General features: G+C 39.5%; 1 long non-coding RNA gene across 1 annotated transcript in view; it reads left to right on the forward strand.

Moving 5' to 3' along the window:
* The window catches only part of LOC130172794 (uncharacterized), a 64,075-nt gene that overhangs the window by 29,268 nt on the left and 18,285 nt on the right, over nucleotides 1-16,522 (forward strand). The window contains exon 3 of the long non-coding RNA XR_008828332.1: nucleotides 3,223-3,373. This is a non-coding gene — a long non-coding RNA (uncharacterized LOC130172794). The remainder of the gene's footprint in view (nucleotides 1-3,222; nucleotides 3,374-16,522) is intronic.

A 16,522-nucleotide genomic window follows, 5' to 3' on the forward strand; every position in this document is an offset into this window, starting at 1 on the left:
GCAAAACACACACACATGCACGCACACAACACTTTTTTTTTTTTCTAAGTTAGTAATGACTCTCTCGTCTGAACGGCCAACCACTAGACTTTAAATAGCCACACCTCATACAGCATATCAGCTGACAGTGAGCCAAGCTGACGCTGAGCAGTCATTCACCATCACCAGACCGTGACTATAAGCGTCTTGGTCCTCTGCTGTAGAGGCAGTAAGGAGAAGCGGTCAAATGCTGTCAGTTTGTAAGCTATGAATTTAAACCTCTGCTTTTTTCTGTGTGGTCTGAAATCTGTATGGGCTCAACAATAATGCCTACACTTTGTTCTGAGGAGATACACATGTATCAGATATATTTTGATTTAGATCAATTATTGCTAACAAAGAGTAATTATCAGAGCAATGATATCGGTGGTGTGCTGTGTGCGTCTCATCTCATCCTGGCTTTGTTGTGTCTGATTTATAAGGATGTGTTGTTTGTGAATATGTGAATTGCTTTCTTTCAACTAGCTGTTCTTAGTGCGATACTGACTGCTGCGTTATAACAACCATTGTTGTTGCGTTTCCCTTTTCCCCACGGTTTCCTTAGCAACAACTGCTACACAAAGGAATTAACAGCATCGGCCACCTGTTTGATTTCTCTGGCTTTTCTCTGTGGATAACTAATAAAAAGGAAAGAGTTTTGTGATGCAAGATACCTACTCAGTTCAACAACTTTGCAAAAGACGCAGGCTGAGGTAATTACAAAATGTAACAATATGAGTCTGAGATATTCCTGGATCCTGACTTGTCTTTTCCTGTGGGAAAAATAACAGGAAACTAAACTTTTTCTAAATAAGAACATTTTCCAAGCTGAGGCTTATAATAAATAATGACCTCTAGGTAGAGAGAAAAGCTGCTTTATTGTCTTATATATGTAGAAAACTGTTCATCTGATTTTTTTCAGATGCTAAATAAACAGATTTTAATCATCTCTGCACAGCAGTTACAACATCTTAGTTTTTGTGTTTCTAGTGCTGAATTCAGTCAGCCCTCTCTGTGCTTTTTTGTCCTTTGTGCCTTGTGTGAATTACAGTAACTGCACTCCCTGAACCCCTAAACAGCAGCAGTAAGCTTAACTGTGCTTGTCCGGATATTTTTGCACCTATCATTTCCACACTCATTTCCACAGAATTTCGAACACTGGATGGAGAACTGCGATTGCCATTATTATTGTGTTATTTCAGCAGCATATAATAGACCACATGCTTCCTTAATAGTTAGGAAACGTATCTTTAACATCAGACCACAGACACTGCAGAGAACAACAACTCAAATAGTGGAAAATCAGTGTTGAATCTATAAGGTGCAGAAAATCTCCACTATGTTAATCTTACTTGTCCTTAGATACACTCCTAGTTGAATTGTGTTTATTTGTCAGTCTGCCCACACTAAAAATAAAAAAATGAATCCATGATCTGTAAGTGTTTACTTGCAGCAATAGATGGATGCATTTATCCTGCCCATTTATTTTGTAATAGAGAGCAGCAGTTGGCAAGAAGCCTTTCCCTGAAGATGACTTTGCAAGATCATCATTTCTAACCATTACTGATAATAGTAACAAAACGTAAACATAATAAAACATAATTGACAAACTCTTAGGACATCAGAAAGGTGAAGTACAAAAGCAGCCCAGAAAAAACCAAAGGAAAAGACAATCACTGTCCCCACAGTCTCCACACAACCTGAGGAGGAGCATGCCGAGGCTCTGCATGTGTGGTCTTAATGCAGAGGAGTCATTTAGCTGTTGAAAGAAATATTGACATAACCTGTGACTATGCATCTCCACGGCCATATGACATTGTCTTCAATTGCAGGCCATGTATTGGAAAGTATGGAACAATACAAAGTTTCATCAGGTTCGGTTGACCAGGCCTCAGAGACTGTGTTAGTGCTTTCTGCCATTTTGCCTTCGTGCCAAATGTGATGATGTTCTGCCAGCCTGCACAGTCTGCCTTCATGTTTACAACAATCTAAAGCCTCTGTCTCTTGAAAATTGCCTGTTAATAGGGTGAACGGTTGAATGCTACAAACTACATGCTACAGCGTACCTGGACTGTGTGAATGTGTACACGCTTGTATATGATTGACTAATGCTGTGTGTTGCTTAGATATGTTGCATTGCGATGTGGCAAAGGTTGAGCGAAGATCAACCCAAACCCTAACCTTATGTTGTTGGGGTCTTGAGCAGCATCACCCCCGCTGCGCCGATGCACTGGTCTCATAGAAATGAATGGGGAGGCTGTTTTTTGTGACGCAGTGCTGCTGCCGGTCTCAACTCGGCCTACAGCCGAACAGAACGGATGGTTTGTGTTTAACCTTGGTCTCAATGTCACTCACCAGCCTCATGCTTCTCAACAACCCAACAGCCCTCCCCTCTCTCCTACAACACAACACCCCCACCACCACCCCCCCTCCCTCAGTTGGTGTGTTTGAGCTTCTCAGCAGGGGGCCTGCAGTTCCAGAGATATGTGGGGGTGGTGGTTGTGGTGTGTGTGCTTGTGCATGTGTGCGTGCGTGTGTGTGTACAAGCATATGTGTGTGCTTGTTCATAGGCATGTGTGTGTAGCCTTTCGGCTTCTCTCTGGATGTGATAATGTGATAATTGAGTATTCCAAGTTCTGCCTGCAACTGTGTCACACTTACACACACACACACACACACACACACACACACACACACACACACATCACACAGCTCGTTTGTCTCAGAATAGCTTCCTCACTTCTTGATGACATTCCTCAGCCTGAGCTGTGTTGAATAGTTAGTGATAACACATGCAGAGATTAATCTGTTCTTTTTTTGTTGCTTTATTGCATGTGTGTCGGCTTGCATGATGTATGTCGCATCTTCTCAGACACGTATTTAGCAATGTATTTTTTTCCCTTGCATTTCCTGCTTGTGTATGAAAACCCTACAGCCAAAAAAATGCTAATTAATGATTTAACAGTCATTTTGATCATTTTACTGTGAGTTTATGCTAATAAAATAGTGAAAATGTGAATTTTTGATCTATTATTTCTGTGTAATTTCTGCATTATAAAATTATTGAGTCTAGAAAAAAAACGAAAGATATGAGAGGCAGAACACTACAGACAAAGTTTGCGAGAAACTGCTTGCCTACAAATAGAACACAATGTGCTCTCTCTCCCTCTCTTTCTCCCGTCTTCATGCACTTTCTCACTGCAGGAAGATAAAGCAGAGAGATGTCTCCTGAATCCCTTTAAAGGAGCCACCAGGGCGCCCAGGGACCAGTGAGCAGCACCCAGAGACCAGCACTCGTCCTCCTGCCCAGAGTCAGAGGAGCAGTGAACTGAAGAGTTGATGCATACAGAAGCCAGTAGGTCATATCTGCACTCTGAGGCTCCAGGCAAACACATCACAGACAAACCAGAAAGGCACTCTCTGGCTTTCAATATTGATCACTTCTCACACATTCACAGACACACACACACACACACACACACACACACACACACACACACACACACACACACACACACACACACACATCACATGTCAGAGAAATCAATGAACAGACAAATTTACACTGGCTGTGAACCAAGTAATTCCAGTAGTATTTGTGTTTTTTGAGTTTATGTGAGCTGGAGTGTATATGCATGACTGAGAAACAAGAGGAGAGAGTTGAAAAGTTGAATCCAGAAAGTTCTGGGAGGATTTTTAACAAACGATTGGTGGGGGGGACTATATAGAGAGGAGGAGAGGAGGCGTTGACGAGGCGTTGTCGGAAGGAGAAGAGAGGAGGGGATTAGGGTTGGCGGTTCGCTGTCGAACCAGCATCGATACAACGGCAGCATTTGCCTAATCCCCTGGTAATGGGAGCTTAGCAGCCTCCTCGGACACACAAACACTCCCACTGCCTCCTCCTCCGCTCTGCTCCTCTCTTCTCCTTTCCTGCCCTCTTCCCTCCTCATTTACATAACATTAGAAACATTAAGGCGGTTCCAACAAGGCCCTATTATGTGCGTGTTGGTTTTGGGTCCCAATGCGTCGGCCCCAAGGCTTTGGAGAGAAGAGGAGCAGAATGAGTCAGGACATCACAGAGGCTTGTCCACTGTTTTGTCTGCTGGAGATGGTTTGTGTGCTTCTAAAGGACTTATTGAAAGAAGAGAGAGAGAGAGCGAAAGACAGACAGAGAAAGTGATAAATGGTTTTCTGAGAGTCCAGGGCCAGTGATCTGATTGCAGATGTGTGTCTAAAAAGTCAGCTGCAACATCCTGAAAATACACAGGCTTCAGTTTAGATAGGTGTTGTTTGTTTTCCTGATAATTAATTCGGCTAAACTAACATAAAAAGCACCATGGTAATGATGTTTCATGGACGGTTCTTGGCACCAGAATTGTTTTTCAGAGCTGAAGTTCAGACATCAAGGTGACAGAACAGAAAAACAGAATTGAGATTTTCACCCAACAAGCGACTGTTTACTCAGTCTGCCACACAGACCCGTCTTTATTACCATGAAACTATTCAATTTGCCATTTAAAACAGCGTCTGTTCAACCATAACAATTTGGCTTCAAGTCTGATATTGATAAAAGTGATAATATATTGTGCAAAAGTGCTGCGGAAATGGTGTCTTTGATATGTAAAAAAAAAAGATAAATAAATGTCAACATGATGTGAGAAAAAAAGCAAACCCATACAATTTGTCTTTATGGCTGGAAAAACTGAAATCCTTATGTTCTCTGCAGCCAATTAAGACTTTAATTATTACTAAAAAGTAATAAGTATGAGATGATACCAGTTAGACAATATGCTGTATAATAATGTGTCCACCATATGAGAGATATATCTGGAAATAAACACATGAACAATACATGAAAACATATTCTTTATGAATGAGGGATTTTATAATATTGCTTTTTACTATCACATTTTCTTTAACAAATGATATAAAGGCCCCACGTTGGAAAGCATGTGGCCTCGATCGTCCAGAAATTAAGAGCTAACTTTTTCATTATTAAAAGGGCTAATAAAGAAAAAAAAACAGTAAACCTGGGACAGCAGGGAGTTTCAGTAAAGGTGATGTATCCACTTCTTATTAATATAGCAACATTTCACAGAAATATACCATAATTAGGAAACGTGAGGAAGGCCATTGACATTAGCAGCAACATTACACACGAGCATTTTCCCATTATCTTTTAGTTCTCTGTTCAGACTATATATAGAGATTTTTATGCACACTCATATCAGCCATTAAGATCGTAAAATGATACTAATTATTTATAGTATATCATGGTTGTTGGAGACACAATTCATACTGCACACATTTTCTCCCTCATGAAACATTTGAATGAAAAATAGTAGCCGGGTTTTTTTTCTCAATAATATTTTGAAAAAAACATAAAAATATTTTAAAAGCTGTAACTGTGAATTTTTCTGCCAAAATGTTAATAAACTAGTACTTTTAAATTAGGTGATTGGCGAATATGCCTCAAATTGTTTTTGGTAATTTTTAAATAGGTTAGGAAATTTTTTGAATCAACTAAATGTTATTAATTAATACAACTAACTAATAATTGAGAGGTAAAAACAATCGGTTATGTCTGAGAAAGAAAAGGAAATATAGTGTAAGACAAACAAACTGCAGTGTCACAGTGTTTACTGACACACATGATAAAACACACCTCAATTCTATATTTTCAACACAGCCTCCAATTAATCATCAAACTACTCACAAACTCACAACCGTGAAGCAGCAGAGAAAAATAGCAACAGAGCTCAGTGTTTCTCTGCTTTTTATAACTTTCCCCTTTTCTTCGCTTTCATTTAGTCCCATAAAGCAGAGTTTTCAGTTGGCTTCAAAGCTCTCCGCCGAGCTCGGTTGGGGGCCTTCAAAGCCCCCTGTCTGTCGGCAGGTTTAGGCACAGAGAAAGCTTCTTGTTCTTTAAGGATTTGACTCACAAATAACGCCCAGCCAGGGCCAAGGCAACCAGCTTGCACCCTGACAGGATAGTAGACAGACTTCTGCATGGTGGTGGTGTGTTCTGGGGGCTATTCCTACATCTCTGAGTGAGTACCTGCTCTGTTTGGTTTTGTTCTGCTCTGCTCTGATGTTTTCTATGCTGTGATCCTCTTAGAAATATTGTATATTTACAAGAAATGTATCTTGTAAATATTTGCAATAACGGTAAGATACTTGCTTTTAATCTAAAACAAGTTTGTAATTTCTAGATGTAATCTTCCTGTCGCAGTAATATTTCATATTAGCAACAAAATAAAAAGGGCATTAGAACTAGCTGCTCGTACATTGTGAATAACAGAACTGTGTTTGAGGTTGTCTTTTGATTAACTTGATGAATCTCAGTTTTAAAACATCACTTTAATTTGCCTATTTTTGCAGTGTGGAGTGCAGAGTCTTAGTATTTTCATTTTGAGAGCAGTGCTCGTTTGGCTTATAGTTTAAAGGACATGACATTTTAGATAAATCTCTAAGTAATTACAAATCTTTTGAGACCCTTTCTTACTGCCATAACATAATGGTTTTATTATTACTCCTTTATTAATACATGTATAGCACTATGATGACAGTTGATATTAGATTTCTTACTAGACATCACATAACTGAAGAGATACATTAACGCTTTGCTGTGTCATCATGTTTGTGTGTTTCTGTCTTTGCTCACATTGCACAATTTCTTGCTTCAGGTTAAATGTAAACTTGCACCAAAACAAAACAACAGGTTTCTTAACCTAAATACCGTGCAAAAGGGAGGGGACACAAACCTCCTCTGGCCAATCATTGTCGGATTCAGGTTTGGTTAGAGCCAGTATTTTTAGCAGGATGCTTTTGTGCCAGATACACAGGTAAATCAAACTGTTGATGCAGAAAAGAGAATGAGAAGAGGTGTTCGTTGATGTTGATGTTAGCTCTGTGTAGGCTGGACTCATTTTGTCTTCAAAATGATCTGCAATTATAATGTTGAATATTATTCTGCTGCACTGGCATTTTGTCAGTTAAAATGTTTTGAAACTATTTCCTATTACTCTGCAGGGTTTGTACATTTATGTCTGTTAATGAATGTGTTGGTTAAGACAACATGTTGCTCATTTAGAAAATAATAAACAGGTGAGTATTTTGTTTGTTTACCAGCAGATATAAAAGTATTAGCTGGCAGTAATTTCTGTGTGTGTGTGTGTGTGCGCGTTTGTGTGTGTGTGTGTGTGTGTGTGTGTGTGTGTGTGTGTGTGCTTGCGTGCGTGTGCGTGTGTGCGTGTGATGCAGTACAGGTTTAGTGGGATTATTGCAGTGTGTGAGGTGGCTCATGTGTCCATGTGTTTTTCCCCCTGTTGTAGAGAGATGAGTCTGCATCTCTCCATGTTAGCGTACATATACTGCACATATCACGCCAGGCAGACATGGACGCAGAAATAAACACTTGAAATATTTAGTACAGTGTAAAGAGTGATGGCACCGGTTCCCTTTTGAGTGTGTTATATAGTGGACTAACAGAAGTCTGTGCACCAGTGAAGAATATTGACAACAGGTCTGTCACCCTGCTTCATATTATGAATGACTCCTCTACTGTTGTGTCCTGATGTTTGAAGATGGAGGTCAGACTCTAAGTGATGTGTTGATGAATGCAGATTCTTGCGAGTGATCAGTGTTATTGCAGATTGACCTACAGAGTAACCTGAAGCGTCAGTGTCATTATTTTCTAATTGCTAGCTTGAGGTCGGTATTTTCTGGCCTGCGCTGAACTTCTTTTCACGTCACCTTATTTCTTGGACCAGTGGTATTCTGTAAATAGAAAAAAGGCTGTTATAATACATATACCTCCAATACTGTGTGTGTTGATGCATTTAGTATAATGCATCAAAACCTAAACAAAACCTCCGTGTGAGTGTGTACCACAATGTAAACAAGGACTGGAGATGTAGGAGGCCCAGGCTGCACTCTGTAAACATTTATAATCATTTGTCCTCCTCTGTTACTTGCTGTTGCTTTTTACTGAAACATGTCAGTAAAAGACACAGTTTACAAAACCATTATGTAAACACAAAAACTGCACAACCCTGATTGTCTGTGTGAGCTGTTAGCTTGCACTAGCCTTGGCTGAAGTGTTTGTACGGTCAGTTCATTTGGAATTGAAATAAAGTAGCTGTGTTATCAAAGTGTGTAAACACAATATAACCATGGTTCTTTTATTCATGGGGCATGTTGATACATACTTATGCATTGTACTGTTGTCTCCGTTATTCCTTTCACTTGTTTGGCACTGCACCTGTTCTTAAGGTCTTCACATTGTGTTGATGTCCCTCACTCTTGCTCTTTACCAGACTGCTGAGGATCACAGGATTCACAGACACTGTAGCCTTTTCTATTGCTGCTCTTATTGTTAGTCTCTTTGGATAAGGGCGTCAGCTAAATGCCTTAATTGTAATTGTAAATTGTAGGCCTGCCCACATGTTAGCCCACTAGTCAGAGCCCTCTTAAGAAAGCAGAGCTGAGAGGCTGACAGGACGAGATCGAAACAGGCAGCCATTATAATCAGTCATTCAGCCTTTTGGAGTAGACATTCAGTGTTTGTGGTTTGTTCTAAATTTAAAGGGAACCTCTGTGACCTGCTGGCTTTCACATCGGCCTAAAACCACTCCGCTTTCCCTCCCTCCCTCCCTCCCTCCTCTCCTTCCCCTCTCGCCCTGTCCTGCATTCCCTCATTCCCTCAGAGCCTCTGCCTCTCTCCTTCACTTTCTGCCACTTTTTGTCTATCATCCTGTCTGTCTTTCCCTTTCCTTTCATTTAGAAATACTTAATATTCTTCTAAGACACAACCAAAAACAGTCTTTTTGAAAGTTACATTGAAGCTCTTACATGTGATTGCATCATCACTTGATAACATTGTCATTGTCAATATTTGTTTTTTCTTTCATGTCCAATACAGTTTCTGAGTTTTACCTCTGCAGTATCGTGAACAGTCCTCCAATTTCTTAAATTCTCAGTGGTCACTGAACTGTTGATTGGATTTTACTGTTGCATCACTGTTGCAATAATAGTTTTGTGTTTTTTTTCCTTTTGGGTGAAGAGTCAAACTTTGTAAATCTCTCCTTTAACTTTGCTTGTTGTTTGTGTTGCACCTTTTTATTTTTTCCTGCAGTTTGTAACTTTGTTAAACACTCTGAGATCAGCTCGGCGTTCCCTTGTTCAAACAACGTATAATACTCCTGTCCATATAAATGTGGACAGGGGTTATGTGAGGAGAATTGTGGGAGTGTACACTGCATGAGAGGCAGCCAGTAAATGATGTCAGCAAATACATTCACAGTATTTTAGGAGAAGCCATAAAAACCATAACAATAAAATAAGATGCAGTATTTACTGTAGAGGAGAAATTAGAAGCTGTTTTTCACTTCATGGGTTAATACATTATCCTTGTTATTGACTCTTGGTTTTTACTGAGTGATTCTGCTGTTGGGCCTTTCCCAGCATGCACTGAGGGGAGGACAGGGTAACTCCCTAAGCAGGTCGCCAGAGCATCATATGTAGAATACAGATTGACAAACAGTCGCACTCAGGGGCAATTTAGACTTTCCGATCCCCCTGACTTGTGTGCGTTACGGCTGTGGGAAGAACGCCAGGCAAACACGGGGGATCATTCAAACTCCACACAGAAACCAACTAATTTGGCTAACCAGGGAGCTGCCGTGTTGGCCCTGGTGTTATTATCTGTCACACCCCGTGTCTGTGTCTTACCTTTCCTCTCTCCCCCATTTCTCTCTCTCTCAGCACTGCACAGTTGGGGAATACTGCCTGTGTGTGAGTGACTTCTCCAGCAAACTGTGGTCCTCAGCTCTCCGCTGTGCTAATCATATTTCTCCTGGCAAGTTGTTAGCTTTAGCAGGAGAGAGGGAAGCAGGGAGAGAGTGAAGGGGGGGGGGGGCGAATAGAAACCGTAGCAGGGAGGGAAGCGAAAGCACATGGGGAATGGAGAGGAATAAACACAGAGGAAGAGAGGGATTGAGTGGAATAATTAGTCAAGTTTTGCGGTGGTTTCTAACTCAGGCACATTGTAGAGACAGTTCTTGAAGGATACCTGGATCTCTTTCTCCCTCCCTTTATCTCTCCTTGTCCCCTCTCCCTCTCCTCCTGTCTGTGTCTCCCTCTCAACCTTTAAATAATGCAGCGTGAGAGATGGTTCTTACATACTGAGGAGGTGTCAGCCCACAGTTATGGGAACGTCAGCACCATTGCACCTACCGAAATGACACATCCACACCTGCACACACCTCTGTCATCTCTGTTTAGTGTGTAGCTAAACTCAGCCACACTGAGCAGATAATTAGACGGGCTTATACTGTTAACGTATTGCATTATGGCCCAACAACATGAAATGAGCGGTGATGCCATGCATTTATACACAAACACAAACTGAAAGGCACACTGGAAATGCCAAATTAATTTATAGGTATTGAATAAAAAATTGGGCCTGTCCAATAACATCAAATATTTTCCTGTAAAAATGTATTATGATTAATGGTGACATTAATGCATTGTATATATATATATATAAGATATTTCACTATGGAAAACAAACAACAAGCAGTGTTTTATTAACTGAAATGACGTGTTAATGAATAAAGCTGACAGGCTAACACATTGAATGCACTATAATGTGAAGTATATACTGTGTTTTAAACGTGGTATGCATTTCACAACACTAATTATCGTGGCAGAGCTATTATATATTGTATTATAAAATAGAGTCATTATTATCTAAATTAGTATAAGGTGTATTTTACCAGCAATTAAAAATGTAATTGTCTTTACAGTTACATGACAGTGTTTACAGTTTTACCATCAACATGTTTTCACTCAGTATTTTTGTCAATGTTAAACCTGCCTCTGTGCTTGCTGTCAGTCTCAGGCATCCAGGAGAATTTTCTTTTAGGTTCAAGATCTGAAAAGCTTTTGACATGGAAAGTTATTCCTGTGGAGAACTGACTGGAAATGTCACCAGCACTTTATAGTGATACTGATGAGATATCAACAACTTTTTGATAAGTGTTACAAGCTACAAAATATTTTTTTCACAATTGCAGGAATGGTGACCACAGTGACAAGATAATTTCAATGACAATGTGAATAATCATTAATTATATTTGATTATACACGATGAGAGGGATAAATTACTGTAAAGCAGGAAGCAGAAATTATTTAATTTATTCTTTTGTGTGATTAACAAAGATGAACTCAGAGTAATATGGTCATTTTTCTTTGCCTGCAGGGTGCCTGGGATAAAAAATGTTAACATCAGCCAAAATTTAATGTGATTTATATTATACCATTTTAATATGGCTGGATGCTGCCAAATAAAATAGAACAGCTTTTGTTTATTCATATTATGTTCCAGTCATTTTCAGCCATTTATTTACACCATTATGTCTCACAGACTGCTCTGCCCATCGGCTCACGTAACACCTACTATACAGAAATTGCATGGAGCCATAATGTAACCTTCCAGCCAAGCATGTCTAACTGAGCTTGTCGTACAGTGCAGATTCCCCATGTTTCAGAGCCTCTGCGGGCCTCTTCTGTTTTATTTTCACTTCCAGGAAACTGCTTTTCTCTTGGCAAATATAGCCAGGCACTTTTTTTGTCTGCTTGTCAGCACTGGATCTGTTGCTACTTCAATAATCTCAATGTCACATTTGTATTAGATAAATATCTAATAATAGCTAGTCTGTTAGATGGATGGCTCTTGCCAGGGTTTAGACGCAGATAGGCTGTTTCACACTGTCACACTGTCAGGATCCCTTCAATACTGAGCTGATGAAATGGTTGCCTATAATACAGTTTGGACTCAATTTAATAAACAATAGACAACACAGTGACATTGTATTACATTTCTGCATGCCTATTATGCACTTCCTTTGTGGGGATGTTTAATTGCACTGTGACCTTGAAATGACACAATGAAGAACATTTAGAAAAGCGAAGTCAGCAAAATATAATTACATTCACCCCACAGCTCTCACAGTTTATTAAAGGGCAATACTGGAATTATTGTTTCTGTGATTAGGCTTGGTATATGAATACAATGTTTCATCATTTATGCTAATTTTTTATATTAAACACACAATCCGCAGATGTTTTCTGAGTTAAATTTGTTAATGTGCTCAGTGTGTATGGCGGTAGGCCTATTAAATGTGTGGAACACCTAACGAATCACAAATCTATGAGACAGAGAATAATATGGTAGAATAGATTATTATATTATTAATACTAAGGGGATATTTCCCATATCATTTGAAAGGAGAATATCACCCTCACGGCTTTGTACCCACAGCCGAAGCGAGCCTGCCTTTATGCATAATTCATATTTCCATATCGTCATGGTGATCATGTGCGATGAGTGTTTGCTCTCACAGCAGGGGAGCTGGTTGGTGGTGGAGGTAGAGTGTGTGTGTGTGTGTGTGTGTGTGTGTGTGAGTGTGTGTGTGAGTGTGAGAGAGAGAGTGAGGGGAGACTAAGGTGTCAGGAGGGACAGAAAACGCCCTGAAAAAGAGTAGGAGGGGTGAAGAAGAAGAAAAAGTGTGACAGGTAAAAACACTGGTTCCATATTTGCCTTAATTATCCCCCATCTTAAAGCTGTTTATTTTCAGATTTTTTAACTAGTTATTTTTACACGGTGGAGACAGGCAGCAGGGATGGATAAGGAGGCTGCGAAAAAGCTCGTAAACAGCTTGTGAGTCACACTTAAACTCACAGAGCTACATGCCTCTGCCCTGCAATCCCCTAGGATTTTTAGTAGGCATATTAATTGATTGCAACCTACTGCATTTTTACATCTTATTTTGAGGAAATATCATCATGGAAAGGATTTGCTGTTTTATAAGTTTCAAGGCCAAAATAGTGTGGCAGTTAAATGATCTTTATATTAACATTTTAACATAGAAACACACTGTGTCATGAAATTGAATATATAAATGTGTTCACAAACATGTGTTACTAAATCCTAAGTACTCAATAGCTTCGTTTAATCGAAATGAAATTTCCTTGAAAATACAGACTAATTATCTACCCACACTTTTTACATTTAAAATGTATTAGGCTATATTTACCACCCTGAAATTTAATTGATCATTTTTTTGTATCATTAACAATATGCACTTGTTGTCAAACTTGAACACACTCATCTACTCCTGGAGATTTTCTGTGCTTCTGTAACACCACCACGTCCTGTGCTGTCGCTAAACTCTCTCCCACTGACATCATGAAAAATGGAGATGCTGCAGTCTCATAGAAATGTTGATCAGCAGCTTCATAACAGATAGGAAGTGTTAAAAGGCAAACAAAGACCTCAGTACTGGATAAAGATTAATTAACCACAATACTCACAAGATAAAAAATCGAGGCAGAAGCAGAGAGAAATAGTGGTAAGGCTTGACTTCCTATTTGCTCTGTGGTGTATTCCATCATAAACCAGCTCATGACTTTTCTTGCACAACAGATCCCTCGCTGATTCCTCATGATGCTTATTGCCTGACACTGGACAAAAATGCAGAAATACCAAACAACTGAAACTGTCGAGTGACCTTTAAATGAACCTCCTGATTCCTATTTTGATTCAAATACACCAGATTACAGCATCAGACTTCATTCTTTCTTTCCATCTCAAATATATTATGTTCAAGCAATTTTCTTTTCAAATTAAAGGTTTCTTGGAGGTTCAGGTTTTCACACATGGAGGCAGTAGACTGGAGTTCAGTTGATTTCAGTTGGGAAGATGTGGGTGGGGCTCCCTCCCTCATCAACCACTTCCAGGTGCCTTTGACCAACATGTGTAACCTTCAACCAAAGACAGGGGAGGAGAACCCATGAGAGTAGGATTGTGACCAATTAAAAAAGGTTAAAATCATCATAATAATAATCCTAATTATAATAATCCTAAAAATGAAATTAGTGAAAATGTGAAAACAAATGTTTATTGTTAAATTCTCACTTTCTCCTTGTCTTTTACTCTTGTTCACCCTCCTCTTCTCTCCATCCTGGGTGAACTTGAATCGATCCAGTTGCTGCCCTGAATCTTCTCAAGAACCTTTTGTACACACACACACACACACACACACACACACACACACACACACACACACACACACACACACACACACACACACACACACACACACACACACACACACACACTCACACTCACACACTCACACACACCTCATTCAATCTTGATATTCCACTCTCCCAGTGGACAAGATGGTCTAGAATTAATTAGCCCCACCCGTTATGGACACACACATATCACACATCCACAAAAAAGGCACACAAACAAATACACACATTCACCTTTATGTGTGTGTGTGCGTGTGTGTGTGTGTGTGAGTGAGTGAGTGAAGTTGCTCATACTTAGTATTCCCTTGGTGTCTTAGAGAAAGATATTGCAGTGTGTACGTGTGTGTGTGTGTGTATGCACCTATGTGTGTGTTTGTGCATGTGTGCATGTGTGAAGGCTGGAATTCAGAATGGTATTGATTAAACACAGCAGGGGGTGAGTGTGTGAGCACTGCAGATAGCTCACTCACCTGCCACTCGGCAGACACACACACCACACACGCAAACACTCACTAACATCAAACTGTCCGCTGGCTTCATTAGAAAGAGGCTGCCTGGCTTTCGATATGATGAATAAAATAAATCAAGGAATTTTAATTCAGCTTTGAGGTACGAAATATCAAATTTATATTGAAAGTGTGTTCACGGACCATTTTCTGTCCACTGTCTGAGCTAAACGTGGTTATATTTCAAGACAAATGATGGAGAATACAGCTGTGTTTAACAAGCTAACACTGACAAGGAGCAAGTTTTCCTTCAGACAATCAGTCCCCACAACAGCCATTTAAGCTGCTGCTATCCATGTGATGTTTTAAAGGGTCAGTGAGAAAGGCATCGAATGAGTTCTGCTCACTTAGTTGGAAGACATATTTGCAAAACAAGTCTGAGAGAAAAGCTTCCGTTTTGATATTTTTTCACTCCAATTAAACTTACAGGTCCATTTTAGGGGTAAGCAACCTCTCTGTTCTGCAATGCTTATGACTACATACACAGTTAAAATTTTTTAAAACAGAGTCTGAACAGTGAACATGTACAAGGTAAGAAAAGGCTTTTAGCCATGTACTAACCTGCAACTTAACCTGAGTTTAGCAGCCGACCATGCAAAGAGAAAATCATAATGTATTAAGTAACTAAATGTTTCAAATTCAGATGTCTATGATCCAATCAAGTTTGGTCAGAGCATCTACTCTGGAGACTTATTGGATGACTTCGCTAGCGACCCAGCTCAAATATTTTCAAAATAAATGTGATCATATTACCTTTGTCCATACAACAAAAGAAAAGTATGATAGAATCAAACAGAGAATCATATGATTCTCATGATTTTTTGATTTATACACACATATACAGTATTATTCTCAGACATTATATAATGTGTTATACTATTTAGAATTTTTTCATTTGGGAAATGTAATATCTGCCATAAAAAAACGGAAGATAAAAAAAAAAAGCAGCGGATGTCGATTTTTGTAACTTTATTCTATTACTGTGAATGTAAGCTAACTGGCAGCTGTAGTAACTGCAGTCAACATTAGTTGACTTATTTTGGTGTTAGCAGCCCATGTCAACACGTTTTCAGCTCGTGATGCAGAGAGATTTCTAAGCCCGCAAAAATACCACGTCTCTAGCTTGTAAGTACAGCAGGAGGCTGACATGAATGGTTCTTCTCAGTGGGGAGCATGTATTTATGGTAAATCTGACATGACACAAATGCAGCACATGGCTTCATGTCATGAGTTGAGGAAACATGGTGGTTATATCTGGCCAAACCCTGCAGAGAGGGTTTTAGCCACCAGCATCTTTAAGTGTGACACTGCTGTGACTTTAAAGGCCAGACTAGGTCATAGTGTAATATTGAGAAACCTGACATCTCACAGTTAGAGGAGTAATAGATGAATTTGCACTTCTGTAATTACATGTGAACACAAGTCAGGCCTGTTAATGCTCAAAGAAAGAGACTATATCCTCTAACCTGTGTCACCACTGAGAAAAGCCTTTACTGTTACTATTGATAATGAATGAGGCATCGTATTTGTGCCGTCCACAGAAGTATTCACCAACACGCTGACACTGGTGAGAGCAAAGAAAGCTAATAATATATATATATATATATATATATATATATATATATATATATATATATATAGACGGGTTCAGCTACAGTCACATAAAGAGGCTGACCGAGAGTAAAGCATACAGTCATGTTACATAAAGTCCACAATATTTGCTGTGATTAAAATGTTATTAACACCTATAACAACTGTAACACTGATTTTTCATCTAAGCACTGCTGCATGCATAGTACAACTCATCGTCACTTTTATTCTTGCCCTCAGCATATTTCTTTCTCTGCTTCTGTCTCCTGCCCTGTGCCCTATCTTTACCTCCTCATTCTCTCTCT

Source organism: Seriola aureovittata, chromosome 7, assembly GCF_021018895.1.
Source record: "Seriola aureovittata isolate HTS-2021-v1 ecotype China chromosome 7, ASM2101889v1, whole genome shotgun sequence".
NCBI lineage: Eukaryota > Metazoa > Chordata > Actinopteri > Carangiformes > Carangidae > Seriola > Seriola aureovittata.